General features: G+C 35.4%; 1 pseudogene; it reads right to left on the bottom strand.

The window, feature by feature from the left end:
• Window positions 1-694: 694 nt before the first annotated feature.
• LOC126956126 (probable ribosome biogenesis protein RLP24) lies at window positions 695-7,208 on the bottom strand (annotated as a pseudogene).
• Between the last annotated feature and the right edge of the window lie 1,264 nt (window positions 7,209-8,472).

Genomic DNA, 8,472 nt, shown 5'->3' with positions numbered 1-8,472 from the left:
TAAGCTAGAAAAATGAAAATTTTTCTGCCAGGAATCACGAGTTAGAACTGAGTATTCTTCAAAGCAGAAATTATAGAGTTTAGTGCCATTTCAGGCAAATATTATTCAGCTCTCATCTCCAACATCCACAGTTACCTATCAGAACGATTAAACCAGGTCAAAAATAGTCCAGCATAATTAGGCTTCATCAAACAAGGCTATTATTTTCTTCTAAGATGCTAATACACTAAAACAGGAAACACTGAAATCAAAATAAAGGATATTATTTGAGAATACCTGTCTTACAGATAGTTAGTTCCTTATCGTATTCCCCTTCTATAACACTAATAAAGGAAATATTTTACTGCAAAGGATATTTCATTTTGTATATCACTTGTCATGAATTTTTTTCATTAGTTATTATATAAATGCCTCCTGCTGCCATTATCCAAATAATGTGACCATTTTTTTGTCCACAACTCATTTCTGTATTTACAAACAGAATTTTCATGATTTACACAAGTACATCTATCAGTGAAGGTTTAGCACTAAGAAGCAAGCTAACATTCATAATATCTGATGTTTTACAGACAGCAGTGTAGGAGAAACATTTTTAATCACCTTTTAAGCGACCATATTTAAAAAAATAAATAATTTAGAAGTTGTTAGTCTCCAAAGGATATTTTCAAGTGTACATGCAGAAATGTGAAGGTTTTTAAGAAACATCTTCCATGTCCACATCCTGTTGTAATTGCTGTACCATTTTCTCTTACGGCTGCTTTCCTTTGCCTGCAAGAGGCGCTTGGATAAGATGGATGTTTTGCTTGACTTTTTTGATCTCCTGAACTTTCTGTAGCTCTTTATTTTTCTTCAATCTGTTCATTATAAATTTAGCTTGACGTTTCTGTTTGATCTCTTCATTACATCAGTAGTTTTATTCCATAGCACTTGCTGGTACTTTGTAGGTTCATGTTTACGTTTTTCGAAATCAAATGAATTATTCACTGTAAGCTCTTTACCAGTTTCTTTCTGGAATGCTTTGGTCCACCTGAACTTGCAAGGATTGTGTTTCTTTTTAAAGTTTTTATGATATTTGTATTTACAAAATCTGAACACCTTGCAATCATTGCAAACAAACATCATGCAGTGGCCAGGGTTCAGGGTTCATGGGCCCTGTACAAAAATTACATTTCCAGATAGGCACGTTGAACCTGTGCGGTTCCCACCAACCAAATCCCAAGCTTAAGTGGAAGTTGAAATTTAAGTTTTGAGTTTACATTACAACCAATAATTCTTCATTCTTGGATCTATTAAAAGGATCTAGAATCTAGCTATTAATAATATCATTTTTTAAAAATCAAATAATTTTGCAATATTCTCTTCTTTCATATGGGTATATGTGTATATAAAACTTAAATTTATGTAATAAAGATCTTTTATTAAGAAATGTACAAATATGTTTATATATTTATATTAAATATATATTATTTATATATTTAACTTCATATATCATTTGATAATGCTTACAGAGACACATATCCTATATTATAACAGAGTACTTATTTCAATCCAAAATATTTAGATGGCGAATAGAATATAGTTCATTACCATTATTTACTTTTTCACACATTTATGAAGCTAAAGAAATTTCTAGAAACATAGATGATAGCTGGGTAGATGGATGGATAGATGAATGAATAGATGTTCATAGTATTTGGCACCATTCCAAAGTGTTTTGTCTTAGCTTAAAGGAAAAGAAAAAAATACCGATAGAGGCAGATTTTAATTTTTAAAGAAATAGTTGGAAATAAGTGAATATGAAGGAAGTTTACATCAAAGATATTTGACACTATCTAAATACAAAAGGCAGGGCTAATTAAGCAACATTCTTTGATATAGAAGACTACTCCCTCCTACTCATTACTGTTTTTTTCCATCTGTGTTCTGGTTTTTGATTTCTAGTATAACTAAGGAATTAAATTTCTAGTTGTATTTAATTTTAATCCAAACAGCCCCCTGTGGCTAAATAGTTACAGTATTGACCAGGTAACCTATATTCTGCCCCAAAGCAAACTACCCAAACAACATGGAATATTCTGTCTAGAAAGGGCCCACTCTATGTCTAGAAAGATGTCCAGGCCTGGTTTCTTGCTTCCCCTCCAGTATTAGATCACGTTTTTAACCTGTTATTTTCTCTTGGCATTATTCCTTAATGAAAAACAGTGAATTATGTATATAAATTTATAGCAGCTTAAATGGAAGAAGAAGTTATTTAAAACGTGTGACCATGCTTCCTGAAATGATTTCTAACCTTTACATTTGGAGAACAAGCTAAGAGATGGCATTTGCAAAGATTTCCTAGGATGTTACTAACATTAACTATTTAAGATTTGCTCTGTGCCCTATTAATAAAAAGTGACTTTTCTCTTATTTGCAGCAAGGAAAAATTGGTCTTACTTGCAATATAAATCAAAAAGCTGGTCTCAAATCTGTGTGTTGTGATCTCACCTCTCAAAAATAAACAGTCCCTCACACTGAGTCCCTCTTGTGACACCGGGAGGTGGAACCAGCCACACATGTCCTCCTGTTCTCATATGCTGCTTCAGTTAATACTAAGGTTCAGTAGTTGCTGCCAGAGAGGCTAAAAAGGAGAAAGACATAACCATTTGATCCTCTGCTTCTAAATCTGCTTTTCCACCATGGCATCTTCTTTCTTCTCACCCTGCCCACTGTTGCCCAGCCCACAGAGTCACCAGAAAACTTGTCTGGAATGTGAGAGAACTGAAGAACATAAATGGTAGATGGGCAGGTTCAATCCTATAGAGAGTTGTGCATTCTTCATTCACCTGTATGGTATTTGGAAGGCAATACACAACACAACTGTTCATTGCGCAGGCTATGGAGTCAGACAGAAGTGGCCTCAGATCTCAGCTTAAATATGACCTTTGGCAAGTTATTGAACTTGAAGCTCATTGTGTCTATGTTTTCTCAACAGTAAAATGGAGATATTAAAAGCTGCTTCAGAGAATAATTATTAGGACAATTTAAATAATACATATGAATTTGTTACCCTGTCTGTGGCATAGAGTCTCCAAATGACAGCTATAATAATTTTTAAAAGGACCAAATAAGTGTAGGTATAACTTAATAACAATGATCTTAGGAAGTGTTCATTACCCAGCTGTATATCCCTGCTGAAATCCCTATGTTGAATTCTGCTCTTTATTAAAATTGCAAGCCAATTATGGGGGCATTTAATATGTCAGTTGTTTAATTTTGAAAAATGAATGTTACCTTTGTAAAACCATCTGGTCAAGAATTTACATTACACTACACTTAACACAGAGACTTCCATTGTACTTAGAATGTCTTCATCAAGTTTATTAAAAAGATGTAAGGCTTAGGGAAATTTACATCTGATATTCAATTACCAGGTTTTTTTTTTTTTTTTTTTTTTTTTTTTTACAAATGGGAACTCTATGTGTTTAAGGCTTACAACATGATGTTTTGATATATAATGTATACATTGTGAAATTATTGTCATAATCAAGCTGATTAATGTATCTATCAACTCAGATACCATTTTCTTTTCTTCTCTCTTTTTCTGTGTGGTAACAACCCTTAAGGTTTATCCTCTCAGAAAATTTTAAATGTACAATACACTATTGTTAACCATAGCCACCATCCTGTATATTAGAGCTACATAACTCACTCATCTTGTGTAACTGTAGAATCACTATTAGCAAAAAGACAAAGATAAGTGCTGGTAACGATGTAGAGGAAAGAAAAACTTATACGCTGTTGATGGAAATGTAAATTGGTATAGCCATTATGGAAAACAGCCTGGAGATTTCACCAAAAGTAGAAAATAGAAATAACATATGATCCAGCAATCCCTCCTCTGGGTATATATACAAAGGAAATAAAATCTTCATTTCAAAGAGATATCTGCACCCCCATGTTCATTGCAACATTATTCACAATAACCAAATTATGAAAACAACCTGAATGTTCATTGACAGATGAATGGTAATAAACACACACACACACACACACACACACCAAATATTATTTATCCTTTGAAAAGAATGAATTTCTGCCATTTGCAACAATATGGATGTATCTTGAGGACATAACACTAAGTAAAATAAGGCAGACACAGAAAAACAAATACTGTATGATCTCACAAGTATGTACTAAAGCAAAATCCCACACCAAAAGAGAGGGAAAGGAAGGCAGCTATGAAGGCAGTTAGGGTAGATCCTCAGTAGAATTCTTTCCAACAAAGAGCAGCCTGAAAAACCAAGCTGCAAGCACAGATAAGGAAGCAAAGTCTACCATAAAAAGACCTTTGTCCATTCAGTATGATATTGACTGTGAGTTTGTCATAAACATCTCTTACTATTTTGAGATATGTTCCACCAATACCTCGCTTATTGAGAGTTTTTAGCATGAAGAGGTGTTGAATTTTATTGAAGACCTTTTCTGCATCTATTGAGATAATCATGAGGTTTTTGTCATTGGTACTGTTTATGTGATGGATTACATTTATTGATTTGTGTATGTTGAACCAGACTTGCATCCCAAGGATGAAGCTGACTTGATCATGGTGGATACGCTTTTTATGTCTGTTGGATTTGGTTTCCCAGTATTTTATTGAGTATTTTCGCATCAATGTTCATCAGGGATATTGGCCTGGATTTTCCTTTTTTTGTTGTTGTTGTATCTCTGCCAGATTTTGGTATCAGGATTATACTGGCCTCATAAAATGAGTTAGGGAGGATCCCCTCTTTTTCTGTTGCTTGTAATAATTTCAGAAGGAATGGTACTAAGTCTTCTTTGTAGCTCTAGTAGAATTTGGCTGTGAATCCATCTGATCTAAGGCTTTTTTTGGTTGGTAGGCTATTAATTACTGCCACAATTTCAGAAGCATTCCCTTTGAAAACTGGCAAAAGACAAGGATGCCCTCTTTCACCACTCCTATTCAACGTAGTATTGGAAGTTCTGGCCACAGCAATCAGGTAAGAGAAAGAAATAATGGATATTCAAATAGGAAGAGAGAAAGTCAAATTATCTCTGTTTGCACATCACATGATTGTATGTTTAGAAAACCCTATCGTTTCAGCACAAAATCTCCTTAAGCTGATGAGCAGCTTCAGCAATGTCTCAGGATACAAAATCAATGTGCAAAAATCACAAGCATTCCTATAAACCAATAATAGACAAAACAGAGAGCCAAATCATAAGTGAACTCCCATTCACAATTCCTTCAAAGATAATAAAATACCTGGGGATACTACTTACAAGAGAAGTGAAGGACCTCTTCAAGGAGAACTACAAACCACTGCTCAAGAAAATAAGAAAGGACAAAAACAAATGGAAAAACATTCCATGCTCATGGATGGGAAGAATCAGTGTCATGAAAACGGCCATACAGCCCAAAGTAATTTATAGATTAAATGCTATCCCCATCAAGCTACCACTGAGTTTCTTCACAGAATTAGAAAAATCTACTTTAAATTTCATATGGAACCAAAGAAGAGCCTGTGTAACCAACAGAATCCTAAGCAAAAAGAATAAAGCTGGAGGCATCATACTACCTGACTTCAAACTATACAAGACTACAGTAACCAAAACAGCATGGTACTGATACCAAAACAGATACATAGATCAATGCAACAGAACAGAGCCTTCAGAAATAACACCACACATCTACAACCATCTGATCTTTGACAAACCTGACAAAAACAAGCAATGGGGGAAAGGATTACCTATTTAATAAATTGTGTTGGGAAAACAGGCTAGCCATATGCAGAAAACTGAAACGGGATCCCTTCCTTACACCTTATACAAAAATTAACTCAAGATGGGCTAAAGACTTAAATGTAAGACCTAAAACTATAAAAACCCTAGAATAAAACCTAGGCAATACCATTCAGGACATAGGCATGGGCAGAGACTTCATGAATAAAACACCAAAAGCAATGGCAACAAAATCAAAAATTTGGCAAATGGGAGCTAATTAAACTAAAGAACTTCTAAACAGCAAAAGAAACTATCATCAGAGTGAACAGGCAACCTACAGAATCGAAGAAAATTTTTGCAATCTACCCATCTGACAAAGGGCTAATATCCAGAATCTACAAAGAACTTAAATTTACAAGAAAAAAAAAAAAAAAAAACAACCCCATCAAAAAGTGGGCAAAGGATATGAACAGACACTTCTCAAAAGAAGACATTTATATGGCCAACAAACACGTGAAAAAAACTCATAATCACTGGTCATTAGAGAAATGCAAATCAAAACCACAATGAGAGTCCATCTCATACCAGTTAGAAGAACGATCATTAAAAGTCAGGAAACAACGGATGCTAGAGAAGATGTGGAGAAAAAGGAACACTTTTACACTGTTGATGGGAGTGTAAATTAGTTCAACCATTGTGAAAGACAGTATGGCGATTCCTCAAGGATCTAGAACTAGAAATACCATTTGACCCAGCACTCCCATTACTGGGTATATATCCAAAGAATTACAAACCATTCTACTACAAAGACATATGCACACGTATGTTTACTGCAACATTGTTCACAATAGCAAAGACTTGGAACCAACCCAAATGCCTATCAGTGATAGACTGGATTAAGAAAATGTGGCACATATATATCATGGATACTATGCGGCCATATAAAAAGGATGAGTTCATGTCCTTTACAGGACATGGATGAAGCTGGAAACTATCATTCTCAGCAAACTATCACAGGAACAGTAAACCAAACACCGCATGTTCTCACTCATAAGTCGAGTTGAACAATGAGAACACATGGACACAGGGAAGGGAACATCACACACCGGGGCCTGACAGAGGGTGGCTACTAGGGGAGGGATAGCATTAGGAGAAATGCCTAATGTAGATGATGGGTTGATGGGTGCAGCGAACCATCATGGCACGTGTATACCTATGTAACAAACTTGCATGTTCTGCGTATGTATCCCAGAACTTAAGGTATAATAATAATAATAATAATAATACCTTTGTCTTTTCTGCAACCAGTGAGTTCTGTCCATACACAGTTGGCTTCAGTGAACACATTCTTTTCCTTTTTGGGCATACTCAGATAAGGGAACTTACATAGGGGACTTCCTTAAGATACGCTTGCAGCTGCACAGATCAGAGGATTTACACAAACCAAACATGTCCACAGTGGTAAATTCCATCTGCTGACACATGTGTAGTAAGGGAAATAAAACAATGAAGTAACTCAGGATAAGGACCCACATGCTCACTAGAGGGGCAGGGTGGAGCTGTTGTAAATTTCTGCTTTATGCAAATAAGATACCCAGTCCTAACTGTTTTTTTCACCTTATGCAAATGAAACACCCCACCCCATTCACTTTTGCATAAAAGTCTTTGTACTCAACTGTGAAATGCCAACCTTCCTTGGGCCCCTCCCCACAGTGGAGAGCTTTTCTCTCTCGCTTATTAAACTTTCACTCAAACTCACCATCATTGACCATGTCCCTTATTCTTCTTGGTCATGAGACAAAGAACTTTGGGTAATACCTCAGACAACAAGACTACTTCACTAATATCTCCCCAACTTCACTAATTCTTTGTACCATTACTTCTAGGATTTCCCTTACTGATGAAGCATTGGCATGTATCAGTCATTAATCTGTCATTCTTTCTTTTTTTTGAAATCAATATCCAAGTCTTATAAATTTCACAGCATTGATATGTTAAATATCTATTTCCATATCTACTGCCTTACTACAGATTCTTAATATCTCATACTAATGATATTCTCATAGTTTCCTAAGAGGCCTTGCTCTGTCTCCATTTATAAGTTCTCTAAAGTTCCCAAGTGATCTTTTTATAATGCAACCTGATCATACCACTCCTTTGTCTGGAGATCTGCAGTGATTTCCACTGTTTAGATTATAAAGCTAAACCTTTAACCATGGTGTACAAAACTATTCGTGTTCTGTCCCTGGCTTTCTTTCCAGTCCCAGGTCTACTTCCTGTGCCTTGTTTTCTCACACTATTTTTTAGCCTTGCAAAACTGCCTAAAAATACCCTTACACCACTTGCTACTTTTGGATACAAGCAACAGAAACCCACTGAAAGCACTTTAATATGTATTTTGAATTGAATGCTCATGCTGATCATAGAATAGTGTAGACGGCCAAGCTGAAAATGGAAGACAATTGTGACAAAGGTATTAATAGGTCATAGAATCTGATATTGGAAGTACAATTCATGCCATGAAGAGTAAACTCTGAATTAGAAAGTCTTTATGAAGTTGGCAAATTTATACATGGTCTCTAATTTCTGTCTGAGTCTGCTCCATTTTTTTTTTATTTTGTTGACATGGTTTCTCTATTCAGCTCATCTTGCATAGAACAACATGATCACCATCCAGAGTCTACAATGTCCTCTCGGCTCCAGAGTCATGGCCAACTGATGATTCTATGTCATTGAGTTAAAAAAAAA

This window comes from Macaca thibetana, chromosome 6 (assembly GCF_024542745.1).
Source record: "Macaca thibetana thibetana isolate TM-01 chromosome 6, ASM2454274v1, whole genome shotgun sequence".
NCBI lineage: Eukaryota > Metazoa > Chordata > Mammalia > Primates > Cercopithecidae > Macaca > Macaca thibetana.
Note: the sequence above shows the minus strand (reverse complement) of the source record. Positions and strands in the feature narration are given on the sequence as shown.